This window comes from Acomys minous (genome assembly GCF_964271855.1).
Source record: "Acomys minous genome assembly, chromosome: 3".
Taxonomy (NCBI): Eukaryota; Metazoa; Chordata; class Mammalia; order Rodentia; family Muridae; genus Acomys; species Acomys minous.
In genome coordinates this window covers 8,953,875-8,970,740 of record NC_140485.1, presented here as the reverse complement: position 1 = coordinate 8,970,740, position 16,866 = coordinate 8,953,875, and the positions used below count along the sequence as shown (strand labels likewise).

The 16,866-nt window shown below is 40.3% G+C and overlaps 1 protein-coding gene across 6 annotated transcripts in view; it reads left to right on the top strand.

Annotated features, from left to right (window-relative positions):
* The window catches only part of MACROD2 (mono-ADP ribosylhydrolase 2), a 1,913,815-nt gene that overhangs the window by 251,330 nt on the left and 1,645,619 nt on the right, over positions 1 to 16,866 (top strand). The gene's annotated exons all lie outside the window — the stretch shown is intronic.

The window sequence follows — 16,866 nt, the reverse complement described above, 5'->3', positions numbered from 1 at the left end:
ACTGAAACTAAATTGTTATCTTACAGCCTACACAAAAGTCAGCTCAAAATGGATTCAGGATATGAATATGAGATGTCAAAAACCAAAACTGGTAGAGGAAATAGAAAACAATTCAAGACATAGTCGAAGGAGAAGGACTCCAGAGCTCAGGAAATAATGACTCGAGTTGACAAGTAGGTTTTATGAAATGAAAAAACTCCTTCTCAGTAAAGGAAAATTAACAAAGTGTAGCGATGGTCTACAGAGCAGGACAGAATGTTTGCCAACTATTTATCTGACAAGTATTTATTATGCTTAATACACAAGCAACAACATCCAAACAGAAAACACCAAAAGAACAAGTAATCCAATTAAAGATGGGCAGATGAAGTAAACAGATATTCTCAAAAAGAGTACAAATGGCCAATAATTACAGGGAAAGTGGTCAACATCAGCTATCAGGAAAATCAAATCAAAACTTCACTGGGATTTCACCTCACTCTAATCCGAATGGGTAGCATTAAGAAAACAGCTGCGTATGGTGGTACTTCTCCCTAATCTCAGCCACCGGGAGGCCGAAGCAGGTGGAGCTCCATAAGTTCAGGGCCGACTTGGTCTACATTAGCAAGTTCCAGACCAGCCAGTGCTACATAGCCAAATAAATAAATAAATAGGAAGCAGATATAGGAAAGGGAGGGAAGAGGAAGTCTTACGTACTGCTGCTGGGAATACAAATCCATACTGCCACTATGGAAATCAGTATGTAGTTTCTTCAAGTATGAATAACAGAATAATAAGAAATTGTCTTCTGCCTTCACATCTATGGCTTCCCTCTCTCCTAATTCTATTTCAAAGTTTCGAAAATAAATTAGTTTATAGACGGAAAGTTAAAGTGCAGTAAGTCATCAGTGTTAGTTGGAAACTTGTCTCCCCCAGTCAAGCAGGAGCCCTCTCAGGAGTGCATAAAGGGAAACAAGAGCCTAGAATAGAACCCTGGAGCATAAAAATCGCTGGGTTTGTTCCCCGCTCTCCTGCTTTTAATTCCTCTCTCTCTTTCTCTCTCTCTTTCTGCCCAGGGCTTAGTTGTTATTGTTCCCCTAAATTCCACCTATGACTTTGGACTGGGTTTCATCTATGTGGTAATCACTCATTACTTTTTCTCATATATGAGTTTATGGATACTTCCGGGATGTTATGAACTTTACTCAGGTTTTTCCCCCAAATAAACTTTTTTAAAGTACCCCATCATTTTCATTGGTTTGAGAAACTACGCCTTGTAAGCAAGTCTAGGATAAGGGTCATTAAGCTCTGAACTTAAGTGAGTGTCTCAGAATATCATCAAACAGTAAGGTAGAAAGAGAATGGAGATTTTTCCAGCTCTCAGACGGCGCTTCTCTTATCCCTTTTTACCATGTATTCAGAACCTTCAGCATTGCCAATACTGTCTGAAGTTTGGGGAATTAAAAACCCAAACCAAACAGTAAACCAAAAGAGTCTATAAACTAGGTGTGGTGTCTGTAATCCCAGCACTTGGGGAGGCAGTGGCAAGCTAATGTTTGTGAGTTCGAGGCCAGCCTGGTCTATAAACAAGTCCAGGACAGCCAAGGCTACACAGAGAAACCCTGTCTTGAAAACAACAAAACAAAACAAAACACAAAGACTCCATAAAATCCTAGGGATTTTTGTCTTCATTTTGTTTCTGGTATTTCATTTTGACATGTCCTTTTATAATTTTCATCCACTTCTGATATTTTCTTTTGGGGACACTCAGTTACAATCTCAAAGAACATTGCTGATGGTGGGAGAGTAGTAATTATACTGGGTGATAAAGCAGTGTGGGTGATTTTTGTGAACACTGAAGTAGACAGTATTCATCTGGAAGATGAAGAGTTAGAACAAATCAGACCCAAAAAAAAATGTGTAACATGTAGCTTCCCCAGCTATATTGAGGTTGGAGTTGTTCTGTATATTGTCAGAAACAGCCCAAGTGCTGTATCGTTCTTAGAGAGAAAATTGTATCTACCATCACAATGTGATGATTTCTGCAGCTTGCCTAGGGCAAAACTTGCTGTAATCAAAACTTCTAGACTGGAACATAGTGGTGTCATTTGTGTTACTGGCTGTCTAAGTTGTCTCTGTGCCCTGTCAACCCTAAGCAGGCAGATCTTAGTTTGGGAACCTCAGTAAGCTCTGTCATTAGGCATTGCCAAATTATGGCAATTCCTTAAAGAGTATATCAGCTGAAGTCTCAGAGAGCAGTGGAGTCTAGATTTTAAGCAGCCTTCTGACTGTGTATTGACCTCACTTGGAGAGGTCTTTCTGTGACATTGTCATTAGTTTTAAAGACTCAGTGAGTTGCTTGTCTTCTGGATGCTAGTGCCTCCTACAACAGTATTAAATAAGGACAAATGGCTGATCAGATCAGCATGGAACTCAAGAAGATATAAAAAGGTCTCAAAGAGAAACGACTATACCTACCTCATAAATGCTCAGTACACTTTAGCAAATCACTTGTGGATTTGTTCTAAGAAATGGCTGTGCAGAAAGCTGCATAAATCTCCTCTACAAATTCCACTGTGTGTTTAGAGTTTTCCCATTTTAAGTTCAGAGACAACACTGGAAATAGACTGTATCTTGTTTGTGGAAATAATAATAATAATAATAATAATAATAATAATAATAATAATAATAATAATAATAATGTGGTAAGAGATGAGGAATATGGTCTCTGCTGAGAAGTCAGGGAGCAAACAGAATAGCTGAAAGTGGATGAAGAGAGGGAACAGGATGGAGCCTAGCATAGATGTCCTCTGAAAGACTCCACCCAGCAGGGCATCAAAGCAGAAGCTGAGGCTCACAGTCAAACTTTGGACAGTGCACAGAGAGTCCTATGGAAGAGTGGGAGGGTAGAAAGACCTGAAGGGGACAGGAGCTCCAGAAGATCAACTGAGACAACAAATCTGGGCCCAGGGGGGCCTGCAGAGACTGATGCACTAAACAAGGACCATGCTTGGAGAGGATCTAGCCTCTGCTCCTGCGCCCTCCCCGTCAGATGTAGCAGATAGGCAGCTCAGTCTCCACATGGGTCTCCTAGTAAGGGGAGAAGGGACTGACTCTGCCATGGATTCTGTTGCCTGCTCTTTGATCACTTCCCCCTGGCAGGGTGGAAGAGGATACAGGCAGTTCTGATGAGTCTTGGTGGGCTGGGATCAGTAGGTAGGGGAGGAGGCCTCCCCATCTCTGAGGACTAGGGCAGGGACATGGGGAGAAGAAGGAGGGAGGGTGCTACGATTGGGATGTAAAGTGAATAAATTTTTAAAAATAAATTTAAATTTCAAGCAAGGGAAGAGAGAGAGAAAGAGAGAGAGAGAGAGAGAGAGAGAGAGAGAGAGAGAGAGAGAGAGAGAGAGAGAGAGAGAGAGAGAGGGAGAGAGAGAGACACTGTGTTGGTTATATAATCTCAATGTGCAGCCAGTCGCGCTAGGCTCACTGAGAAAGGATAAGCATTCTTCATTAACTGTGAACTGGCGTTCTCCCAGCACTGCCTTTAAACCACTGGTGCCCTTATTTCATAGGACTCCTCTGTAGCATCCTTTCCAAGACCTGCACTTGGAGGTAACACTTGAGACTTCAGCCATTCTATTGCTTTGCTCTTGAGTTCTTTTTTTTATTGCGTGAAATGAAGAGACTATAAAACAAATTTTCTTTGATGAAGAACATGATTGCTTCTTTAAGATGTTTCTGTGTGGCCTTGCTGTAACAGAAAAAAAAAAAAAAGCCTTAGGTAATTTCCTTAAAGAAAGGAATGATTTTCCCTAGTCATAAAAATAATACAGTACTTTTATTAGGAAAGTTTTGAAGTAAGAAAAATATAATGAAGAAGGTGAGCCTGTCACTATGCTATACCCAGTTGGGAATAGTTATGTCAGCTCTGCATGGCCCTTAATTTTCCTAACACTTGGGACAGTGAGTAAATGAATATGCACATGCTTTCTGTTTGTTCTCTAGGCCATATTTTAGGTAATACCTGTTAGATGATTTTTTATTTAACACTTGTACCTAAGAACCTGTAATACATAGTGGCTGTTATGATGGCAATAAAGTCTGTTTATTCCAAATCCAACTAACTCTCTACCAAGAAATTGCCAAGAACTAGCTAATTATTCCATTGTTTTACCTAACGATTTCATTGTACTACTTTGTTTTTTTTTTAATTTTTTCTCCTTTATTAATTTATTCTTGTTACATCTCAATGGTTATCCCATCCCTTGTATCCTCCCATTCTTCCCTCCCTCCCATTTTCCCCTTATTCCCCTCCCCTATGACTGTTCCTGAGGGGGATTACCTCCCCCTGTATATGTTCATAGGGTAGCAAGTCTCTTCTTGGTAACCTGCTGTCCTTCCTCTGAGTGCCACCAGGCCTCCCCCTCCAGGGGACATGGTCAAAGGTGAGGCACCAGAGTATGTGAGAAAGTAATATCCCACTCTCCACTCTACTGTGGAGAGTGTTCTGTCCATCATATGGTCACTTGATTTTCGACAAAGAAGCCAAATCCATTCGATGGAAAAGGGATAGCATCTTCAACAAATGGTGCTGGTCTAACTGGATGTCTATGTGTAAAAAAATGCAACTGGACCCATATTTGTCACCTTGTACAAAACTCAAACCCAAGTGGATTAAAGACCTCAACATAAAACCAGAGACACTAAGTCACTTAGAAGAAAAAGTGGGGAAGAGCCTGGAACATATTGGCACAGGAGACAACTTCCTGAACAGAACACCAACAGCCCAGACATTAATGTCAACAATTAATAAATGGGACCTCATGAGGCTGAGAAGCTTCTGTAAGGCAGGAGACACTGTCAAGAGAACAAAGCGACAGCCTACAAACTGGGAAAAGATCTTCACCAACCCTACATCTGACAAAGGTCTAATATCCAAAATATATAAAGAACTCAAGAAATTAACCACCACCAAACCAAATAACCCAATTGAGAAATGGGGCTTGGAACTAAACAGAGAATTCTCAACAGAGGAATATCAAATGGCTGAGAAACACTTAAAGAAATGCTCAACCTCCTTAATCATCAGGGAAATGCAAATCAAAACAACTCTGAGATTCCATCTTACACCCATCAGAATGGCTAAGATCAAAAATTTAAGCGACACCACATGCTGGCGAGGATGTGGGGAGAGAGGAACACTCCTTCATTGCTGGTGGGAATGCAAACTAGTACAACCACTTTGGAAATCTATCTGGTGCTATCTCAGAAAAATGGGAATAGGGCTTCCTCAAGACCCAGCTATTCCACTCCTTGGAATATACCCAGAAGATGCTCCAGCACACAACAAGAAAATTTGTTCAACCATGTTCATAGCAGCCTTATTCATAATAGCCAGAACATGGAAACAGCCTAGGTGTCCCTCAATAGAAGAATGGATAAAGAAACTGTGGTACATATACACTATGGAATACTATTCAGCTATTAAAAACAAGGAATTCCCAAAATTTGTGGATAAATGGATTGAGCTAGAAATGATCATAATGAATGAGTTAGCCCAGAAGCAGAAAGACTCAAATGGTATATACTCACTTATATCTGCATATTAGCCCAAGGGGCATGTCCCACGAAAGCCTTCACTTACCAGGAAACTGAAACAGAGGGGAGGACATTCTAGTGGGACTCTAGATGAGAGAAGCATGGGAGAATGGCAAAGTAGAAGGATCCAGAGGGTCCTAGAAGCCTACAAGTAGAACATTATGATAGGCAGATTTGGGCACAGGGGTCCCGCTCAAACTAAGGCACCAGCCAATGACAATACAGGCGGTAAACCTTACACCCCTACCCAGATCTAGACATTGTACTACTTTTAACCTTAACCTGAAGTATATATATCATCTGTCTATCTATTTATCTGTCTGTCTGTCTATCTATCTATCTTCAGATACATTTCTTGACCTACTATCTCATGAAATTCAGAATTATCTGCATTGAAAAATAAGCACATTTACCCAGGCAGTGGTGGCACAATGCCTTTAATCTCAGCACTTGGGAGGCAGAGGCAGGCAGATCTCTGTGAATTTGAGGCCAGCCTGGTCTACAAAGTGAGTTCCAGGACAGCCAAGGTTGTTACACAGAGAAACCTTGCCTTGAAAAGAAAAAAAAAAAAAAGAAAGAAAGAAAGAAAGAAAGAAAGAAAAATAATCACATTTGTTATGTGTGTTTCATTGAGTGGATGCTGGTTTTGGTTTCATTGCTCTAGAATTTCTTTACATAATATTTTGTGTGTGTGCTTCTACTAGATTTTAGGTGTCTCATGTATGGGGTATGTTTTGTCGTATAGATTGTACATGTATACATTGTTCATGTATACTAACATTAAAAAGGGTCAAGGAACAAAAATGGTTATATCCTTTTAATTTTTTTTAGTGAATTTGTTATTTGAATATTCTTAAGCTTTTAGCATGTGTAACCACTTAACCATGGCAGTAGCATTGCAGAGAAGTATAATACTCTTCTCAAAGGACCAGAGCTCTTATCCACCTGAACCCTTCCTATATATCCTCTGGCCTAGTTGCATAATTATGTGTATCTTTTTGTTCTGTTTTCTTCATCTTTCCAGTGATTTTTTTATACCTAAGAAGATGGTTTTTCAATTAACTTTCACATGCTATTATGTGAGTTACACTTTAACATAAGCTCAATTGTCCCCCCCCCCTCAGTATCTGGTACTGAGAAATAATAAAATGTCTGCGTCTAAAAAAATCACTTCTGACACTCCCACATACATAACACTAGTGTCTAAGAGAACAATTCTTTTAGGAGGATGGGATCGCTGGGTTTCCCCTGGTTCTCTATTTGGGCAAAGCTTCAACTTGCTCAGGAATTCCAATCCCTCCCACCTGTAGGAGTCACTCGGAAGCTAACTATGTACAAAGATCAAGGCTCCACCCAGGACTTGCTAGGTCACATCTCTGGATAATTTGTATCACCAGGCAAGTCTGAGAAACTTGAAACCAGTGAGGCTACATGCAGAGCCTGGTTATTTGCTGCTGCATTTTGCTGTATACAGAAGATTTGTGGATACATTGATTGGATAGCATTTATTTGTTTCTAATGCTACTCAATTCAAAAAGCAGAAGAAAGGCTGCACGTGATGGTGCTCACCTTTAATCACAGCCTTGGTAGGCAGGTGGTTCTCTAAGAGTTTCAGGTCTATCTTCAAGGTCCAGGACAACTAAAGCTCCATAGAGAGATCCTGTATCAACAGACCAGTAAACAGCAACAGTGGTTGGGCGAGGGTGGCTCATGCATTTCATCCCCTCAGTCAGGAGCTAAAGCAGAAAAGTAGGCAGATCTCTGTGAGTCTGAGGTCAGCCTAGTTTACATAGCAGGAATTCCAGGCCAACCTGGGCTACATGGTGAGACTGTCTCATACCAACAAATGGAGCAGAAGAGAAAATTGTTCTGATATAAATAATTTTACCTTCTAATGAAACCTCAAGTGAAGTAACATTAAGATGAATATTTGAACATTTGCTAAGTGCAAAGAACTACCTAAATGTTTTTCACGTATTTACTGACATAAGGAAGATGAATAAATAACAAGTGAAACATATTGGATTTGAACCTAAGAAATCAGTTTTCAGAATCAGCAGAATCTGCAATATGTTGCCCGTGGCCACTAATATACCTCACAATTGTTAATATGCTGGGCCATACTAAGTGTTTACTGTGCTTTTAACTCATTTGTCAGTATTTTACACTAAGATGAAAAGAGGCAGATTCAGAGGTCAAGTCATTTTCCCACCTTGTCCTGCTGGTAAGTGACAGCATATGTGCTGATGTCTCTTCTCCCTTGTTTCATACAATACAAGCTCTCCCTCAGAGGGATCTTCTGGAAGGGAGCTGTGTCATACTAATGCCGACATTTGAAGTCTATATTAAAATACAGGACTATCTACTTTGGATTTCCGAAGACGTTCTAAAATAGACTGTATAGCCGATTGTCCCAGAAATGTTTTGAAGGAACTATTGGCTATTCTGTCACCTGTCATGGGCCAGCTGAAAGAGAAAAAGATTGACATACTTGTAGAGACTTCTTCATCTTGCGTTTCTTTGTCTTTAAGGATAGTGGTTGGATACGCATGCACTTTCTGAAGCTTTGTTGAGGGCTTATGCTTGGTGTCACTGTGTATGGCATATTGTACATGTGCTTGGTCACAGTAAGGTTTTCCCTCTAACAGTAAGATGATTTATCAACGTCCTTTCACATATTTATCAACCACCCAGTTTGAACGGTGACTTCATGTCCTTCTGACTTGTCCCCAAATGCAGGTGAAGGGTTATTGGGTCACTGACCCTCCCACCCCACCTCAGTGCAGGACTTCTAAGGAAAGCTGAAACTAGAGATGAGAATGTGCTGTTTGCCTGTAGAGCTGAAATGCATTTCTCCTAGGTAAGATTATTACACTCTAGTAAATAATGAAACTCTTAGGCTAATCTTTTAAAAAATATTAGTTATCATTTCTAAAGATTTCTTTGTTTTCAGTGCTGGGATAGAAGCCAGGACCTCATTCTAAGCAAGCGATCCTAGCACTGAGCCACATGCCCAGCCAGTTCTTAGGAACTTCTTTCATCTTTGAAGAAAAAGGCTAACTACAGTCTTGTGGCTGGAAAAGATTGGCAACAGATAAACTACAAAATAGGTTTAAGCATCAATGTAAAATAAAAGATATTATATCCTTTACCACCACCACCATGACACCACAGACATGCTGGTTTGGGCTCACTACAGGAAGAGAGCACCAGTGTGCTGTTGGACTTACGCAGAAGACTGTGGTGATGAGACACATACCTGGCTGGTAAGTTGTTTCATTCCCAATAAAAAGAGCCCCGCCAGCAAGAGCTAATTCATCTTAAAGATGGTCTCTGGTGCTTAAACATAATATATCTTAATAACTCTGTGACTTTGATTTAACAACCATCTAGATAGGTGTTCTTTTCTTAGCAACAACAAAACCACTGATTCTGAAAAATGCAAAAATTTTTAACCATTCTAACTGCTTTCCAGTATTTGAATCTTTAGGAACAAAATATTATTCCTTCTCCTCTTTGACATTTCCACTCATCTTTTTACCTGAAGTTCACAGGACTGTGCATGAGCAGAACATGTGCTGAGGGAAGGAGGGGCGGGTGCACTGCTAGCTGCCTCTGTGAAATCAGTGGGAGGCATGGAGGGAGAAGAGAATGTGGTCTGTAGTCTGTTCATCTTTTTTTTTCTCACTTTCCACTTTTCATTGCCCTATATTCTAATGTCTGTTTGGACCTGGGGAAATGTTTCTCTATCATCAAAGGTAAAAGCCATTGAGCACTTATTAAGATCCAAGTAGGAGTTAAGTGTTCTGCTTAAAGTATATAATTTATTCCTAACAGTTAGGGAGATGTGATTATTATCCAATTTCATAGAAGGTGAAACTGGCATAGAGAGTTCGGCCAAAGTGTGCAGAGCCAGATCCCAGGGAAATGGCAGAAGCTGGATGTGAACCCAGGTCTGTCTATTAGGAATCAGTGCTGTTACTCACATCACTAGTACCAACTGTTTATGGCTTGTTGGCACGATAGGTGTGTTGTTTTCCACACTTGGGGCAAATGTGAATTTACTTAGCACATTGCTAGGGAGAGAGCAACAGAAGAGGACAAGACAGGAAGCATCACTTTGGGATGCCTGAATTTAGTCAGCTTGTTTGTTGGAAATCTTGTTTTACTTGTATATGCCATATGATACTGAGGGAATTACATTATGCATTTGAACTTTGTTTCTTTTGTGAAATAAGAATGAACCAAGCAATGGATGTGAGATATTTCATAAGTGGTCCTCACTAACTATGGTGAAAGTAACCATAGAATAGTTTACCTTTTAAAAAGAAGTTTCACCAAAGTTGTCACAAATGATGCTGTAATGGAAGTTAGGTTCATTCATCCTTTTCATCTTTTCCATTCTTCCAGCCGTTGTCTTAAGGCCAAGTGTGAAGTTCATTCGTCCTTTAGACAATAGCAGTAAAGGTGCATTTAACTCATAGTGTAAGTACTGTGAACTTCCAGCTAGCCCAGCCGCTAGACACATAGATTAAACCATAGATTACCTACTTATCATTCATATGTACCTTTTAAAATCTTGTAGTTATTATTCAAATACATTTCCCTACACTTTCCACAGACAAAGATATTTTAAAAATTTGATGATCATTTACTTTCCTTTGGTGAAGGGTCTCCTAGCTTCATCGGTGCTATGACATGTTGTAACAGCATGAAGCAAATTTTGGTCTCTAATATCTTTTTATCTCTATATGTGTCTAGAAAATATTCTCTAAATAAGGCATTTCAGTAATTCAAGCTTCAGAAATGCTATTGAATAATTTTGGCTCTTACGGATGCTGTGTCTGGTTTTTAATCCTAAGCCTGGGAAAGCCTCAAAATATGGCACTTCTCTTCTGTTATATGAGGGCTCTTAAAAGACAAGAGATCACAACAAGGTGTCGTAGTGAATGCAGACATCAAGGTTTGCTTAAGGTCTGAGTGTTAATTCACTGGAAGCTAAAAAAAAAAAAAAAGCAACTGTGATTGAGAACACTGAGGTAGTTTGTAGCTACAGACCAACAGTGACAGAAAGTCATCACTCAGCTTTCTGACAAGAGGTGTATAAAACTCGAGAACGGTTTACCTTGGCCCACCAAGTGTTTCAAGATACAATCCTAAAGCTGACTTCTCGTTGTCATCTCAGTAACAGTGTTTTCCTCCCTTAACTCAAACTCCATTTTAAACGTACTGCACTGTCTGTGCTTCTGTTTGTGTAAGAGAGTAGTCTGGAGCTCAAGATTTAGGGACAGACAGGACCATTTATTTATTTATTTACCTCGTAAGTATGTAAGTACCCCACCTCTGCTCACCATCATCGAGTTCTGCAAGCACAAATGCCTCATATAGTGTTGGGAGTGACGTTGTTAAACTGAACTCTGACAGTCTGTGTATCACACTTCCTTCCTCCTCCTCCCTCCTTCTCTCTCCCTTTCCCTCTCCCTCTCTCCTTTATTTGCCTCCCCCCTCTTCTCTCGCAATTAAGTTCTTCTTCTCCTGTTCTCATTTTCAGCCCCCCCCCCATTCCTCTTTTCCTCCTCAGCTCCTTGCACGCCTTCTGGTCCTCTCCCTTTCTTCCTCCCCCTCCCTTCTCTTCTTTCTTCCTCCTCTTCCTCGTCCCTGGGCCCTGCCTTGTCAGCCCTCAGTCTTCCTTGCCGACTTCTTGTTTCACTTGCTGAGCGTGAACCAACTCTGGCATTCTTTCGATCATTAAATAGTCTAAGCCTGTTCCCCACATGAAGTTTTAAAAATCTGTTTCCTGTGCTCAGAACACTATTTACCTCCTGTTCACATGGCTGACACGCACATAATCTCTGTCTCCTCTTTCTCTCCCTTTCTCTCTCCCTTCTCCCACCCCTCTCCCCTCCCCCCCTCTCCCTCCCCCCTCTCCCTTCCTTGTCTTAGGCTTCCCTTAAGTCCATACTATAGACTCCCTAGTCACATTCAGCCATGGTAGGGATTTTCCAAGCCCCTTCCACACACTTTCACTTTATATGCATTAGGTTTTTGCTTAATGTATGACTTTCTGCACTCTTCCCTCACTAGAATATCCATGTCTGTTTTGCTTTGCACATCTAGCCCTAGACATAGTGTTGGATTCTGCTTCAGTCTGCCTACCTGTGATGTCATTGCCTACCTGACGTGGGGGTGTGGCCCTTCCCAGTATATAAAAGAACAGACCTACCTCATCTCTCCCTCTTCCTACTCCCTTCCTCACTGTCTCTCTTCCTCTGTCTCTGTCTCTGTCATCCCCCCTCTCTGGGGTAGGCCTCCTCCCTTTCTTTCCCCCACATGCTCATTTAATAAACTTCTCTATATCTGATTCTGTTGCCTGGCATCTTATTACCTTATCACCTTATTTTCTTATTTTAAATCATTACACATAGTTATTGAGGAGGTACTTAGTAAATATTTGTTAGTGTTGAGTGACAACATATTTCTGTCATTTTTAAAATCTTAGTTTGCTCATCTGAAAAAACAAGGGCAAAATTCCTATGTGTTGATTTAGTGTGAATTACAAAGCATTAAAATATATTTGTCAGAATTCTTAACAAATGGTCGTCATCATCAGAAACATAATCAACAGTGCTTGGCCCAGTCTATCTATAAAACATCACTAATTTTATAAAGACCTACCTTAATAAAAGACCTTTCCTAGGCTTTTGTTTTACCCAGACTTCCCTGGATGTATATTTTAACACTAATCCCCACTTCACGGATATAAGAATGAGAAATTGCATCAGTGATATGATCTGGCTTCAGCTTCACAGTGTCAAAATCGCCCAAACCCACTGTACATTCAACAGAGTAATTACTTTGGGTAGTAATTGTCTAGACAGTCCGCCCTCCCCTCCAGCCAACTGGCATAGAAAACTAAGCACTGCTTTTGTGTGTGCGTACAATCAGGCTGTAAAATCCTATTATCCCCTATTTCCACACCCCTGTGGCTGCTTGCTTCCTTTTGAAGCCTCTTGGGGGTGGGGCAGAAGAAGAAGAAAAGAAAGAAAGAAAAATATGAAAAAAGAAAACTTTATAGGGAACCCTAAAGTTTATTCTAATTTTATTGTGCCTGTGTATTGTAGAAGTAGGGGGGTGGGATCATAAATGATTTGTATATACCTTTAACTAGTGCCATGGGAAAGCCCATGAAAGGTTTTTTTGGGGGGGGGTAGAAATACTTCTGTGTTTGAAATGAAGTTGGATTTAACTCTGTTCTGATGTTCACAAAATAGAGCTAGATCAGCTTTCTTATTTGAGTCCTCTGTTCAGAATGCACACATTGCTTAGGAGTCTCTGCCAACTTCTCCTTTGTGGCTGACCCCCAGCCACAGACCCAGACACTATACCCTGCCCAACTCTCCCTGTGGGTTCATGCCTCCTTACATCTACCCTTTCTCCTACCTCATTCTCCTGGGTCCATGTCAATCTTTTGGGGGTGGAGGTAGATTCTAGTTTCCCAAGTGACTGGATTTTTTTCTTAGCATTCTTTCCCTACCTTGACTAATTGACATCTGTTCCCTAGGGATAACACCTCCCGGGTTTTCACACTGCTCATTACCACAGCAGTGACACTAGAGGGCTTGGGTTAGAGTGTGAAATGTAAGCCGCTTGTGCTGAAGAATTTTTCTAGAATCTGAGATGATCTGTTTTTGTCATCATTCATTCTTTTGACCCCATGTCTTACCTAATTCCATCACCTTCTCCATTTTTTTTTCTCTTTGGGACATAATCCCCATCTTCAGACTAAGCCTTCCAAACTCTATGGTATATCCATGTTTCACATTGCTCCGAGGGACTGACTGGGTCCTTGCAAGACTTCCCAGACTGTGGCTTCTCCATCAGGGCCTTTTACCTTGATCCAAGTCACATCCATGATTTGCATTCCATCTCTTGAACTTCTCAATTTCCTTTCCTATTCACTTGACCTCGTGGTGGTAAATCCTGATCTCTACACATGGCCTCTTCCTGAGCTCAACAAATCTCTTTATTGGTATTTGGTTCCCTTTTAAACAAATCCAACTTGCCCCCCCCCCCCCCCCGCCACTGACCTATCAAAACCCTACAACTCTCCTTGCTCCTCAGAAGAATCATATTAATCATTGCTTTTATTTTGTTTGTCTCTCATTAAACTTTTCAGTACCCTAAGGCTTCTGCCCTGTTGCTATGCAAGCATTGCTTTGGTACAGGGCAGGGTCGGGGACAGCAGGCTTTTCCCCATATTCAGTAGCATCTTCTAATATCAGGTGTATAGCTATACTTTTTACAACCTCTTTAAAATAATTCTAGTTCCTTGACTTCGTGTTTTCTTCCCATGGTTATTATCTTCCTCTGTGACTCCTCCCTCTCTTCTTTTCTCCTTCCTGCTTTCCTTTCTTCTCTGCATGTGGGTGGCTATGGTGTGTGTGTGTGAGTTGTGTTGATATGTGCATTGTGCATGCTTGTGAATGTGTGGTGCTTGCTCCTCTGCACTTGCATGTGGAGGCCTGGGGAAGATGTTAGCTGTCTTTCTTTATCTGCGCTCAGCATTGTTCCTTTAAGAGTCTCTCACTGAAGAAGAGGCTTGTCATTTGGCCAGGCTGGCTGGGCAGGAAACTCTTAGGATTTGGAATCTATGAGTTTCGGCTCCAGTGCTGCAGCTATAGGCACATACATCCTTGCCAAGTTTTTTACATGGGTGCTAGAGATTTGAACTCAGGTCCTTGTGCTTGCAATACAAGTATTCTTTGCCACTGAGCCACTTTCCTTTCTTTTTTTTTTTTCTTTTTTTGCCACTTTCCTTTCTTTTGTTTTCTATTTGGTTTAATTATTTTTTCTTTTCTATTCTTACAGAAGAGAAGGTGTTCCTTTGTGTCATCTCTTAGGTCTCTGTTATCCTGTGGTCTCTCCCACTCACCCTGTCAACTTTACTAACAACCTGTTGTTCTACAGGCTTCCTTCCCCAGTGCTGACCACTGGGGTTTTTACCTTGTTTCTTATAGACATTACCAGAATACTAACCTTAAAACACTTCCAACTTAAGGTGATTTTAATTGATTACCTGAAATGCTCTTCAGAGTTAAAGAGAACAATATTAAAACTCAGAAGATAAACTGCACTGTGCATAATCATCCATTGAAGACCTATAGATAAAAAGTCCTGAGAACTGCATCACCAAAATTGTCTTCCATCTTCCTGAATTGTCTCACCCATGTTTTGCTTACCTGTGCTGAACAATATCTGTCATTTACAGCATTGTACTGTTTTCTTTCTTACTAGACTTCTATTTTCACCCTGTCTTAACCCTTATCTCTCTTAACTATAACACTATTGTTTTAACACATGCTCATCTGGTTTTTCTTCACGCATCTATAATACCCTCTGTTTCTACCAAATGTTCTTTAAGTGTATTGACTTTTTACACACATGCTTAAAAAAACATAGTCCAAAACCATCAGGGCAGACATCATAACCTAGAATTCAACACACCACACCACAAAGCCTGACATAACAGACTAACCGCTCAATGAGCAGAAAGCAGCAACGAAATAAAAATCCAAATTTTCAATCTTCTGCCTTCAAGAGTGTATTTTATCTCCCCTGTTAGCTTTTCTCCAAATACCTTCTAAATCAGTGACTGCAGTCCTCACCCACACCCGCCTTTGCCTGGGAGATTTTAATTCCCTAAGTCTGCCCTGAGGCATGGTTGTCTTAATAAAATCATTCCCACTTGATTCTGACCAATGCCAGGGTCAGGGATATTGACTGTTTCGTCTCTGTGATTTTGTTCAACACTTTCCATCCATGGGAAATATCTTCTTTTCTCGCTTTCTTGTTACATTCCTTCAATACTCAGCCCTAATTTTACCTTACTCATGAGGTCTTCTCTGATCTATTCAAATGTGTAATTGCTTTTCTTTCTATATTGAAGAAATGATAAACTTCTTTTACATTATGTGTTTATCTTTCAACATATAATTGGTTATTTTTTTTCTTACTAATTGAACCATAAATCTCCAGCCAAAAGGTACAATAGTTATAATTCCAAGACGGGGCTTCATTTGCTAATCATGACAAGTAGGCAAAAGGAATGTTAACCATCACCATTGTTTCCAACAGTGGATGAGCTCGTATTAATTCAGAAGTAGATGGGTTCCTTCAGCCCCACCCTCTGAGTTGCTTTAGAGTGCCACCAGATCCCTAGGGTTTCCTCATGGGACCATCCTACCACATGAAGCCATCTAATGTACTTCAGTCAGAAGCTGTGGTTAGGAAAGCATTGTTTTCCACTAGTTCTGTGACCTGTGGAAGGGTGTGTGTGCATGTGTGTGCTTTTAATAAGTCAGCCCTCCTGACAGGCAGAGCATAATGTTGTTTTTAATAGGGAGCCAGAGCCTGAGCAGTAATTTTATGCAGTTACAACTTACTGCATCTACAAGCAATCTCTGATTTTTTGTCAAGCATTTGGCAAGAAAATAATTTTTAAAATATTTTTTCTATCTCTCTAAGTTGTATTCTTGTTAAGTCTATGTAGTCTGTATGTTCAAGATTTAAATTATTTTGTTCCTATTATTTCTCTAGACATTTCATACAGGACATTTAGAATGCATGTATAATTTGTTCATCTCTAACCTTTGAGGGTAGAGGCTGAAGCTAAGTAAATAGTAAAGTTTTATCTACTTGATGCTGTGTATTTTTTATGTAGAACATACTTGGATTTATTTTACATGAAATAATAAAAAGGGGTGTACTAGAACACATAACATTTTTTGTGCTTATCCAAGTTTTAATGATTGGGAAGTAGTTGATAAAATCCGTTTTTCACTTTTTATAAGCCATAAGTTTATTGGGTCTTCATAAACTACCCAGTCCTTTCCCTGACTTCAGCAGAACTCTAGTTGAACCCTTCAAATCCTTGAGCTGCCTTTAGAAAATTCCCTATATTTAGTGTCAAACATACTTTTCCGCCATTCATAGAAAATGAACATCCTCTATAGCAGAAGGTCAAAAGAGAAATTGTTGAGTGACATTTTAAAGATGTCAAATAAATAAGAAGGTTTCCAAGTTGGTCATGGATCGCTGTCAGTAGCGGAGAAGCCGCAGTGTCTGGAAAATCTCTGGGAACACAGTAGTTTTCTTGATGATAATGGTAGTAACAAATACCGAGTGGAAGTCTGTGCCGCTCTTGTCACAGTGGCCCTGTGTAGCTGCTGGAGAACTCTGTATACACAAGGCTTTCGGATTTGACTATATACCTATTGAAGGAAGATA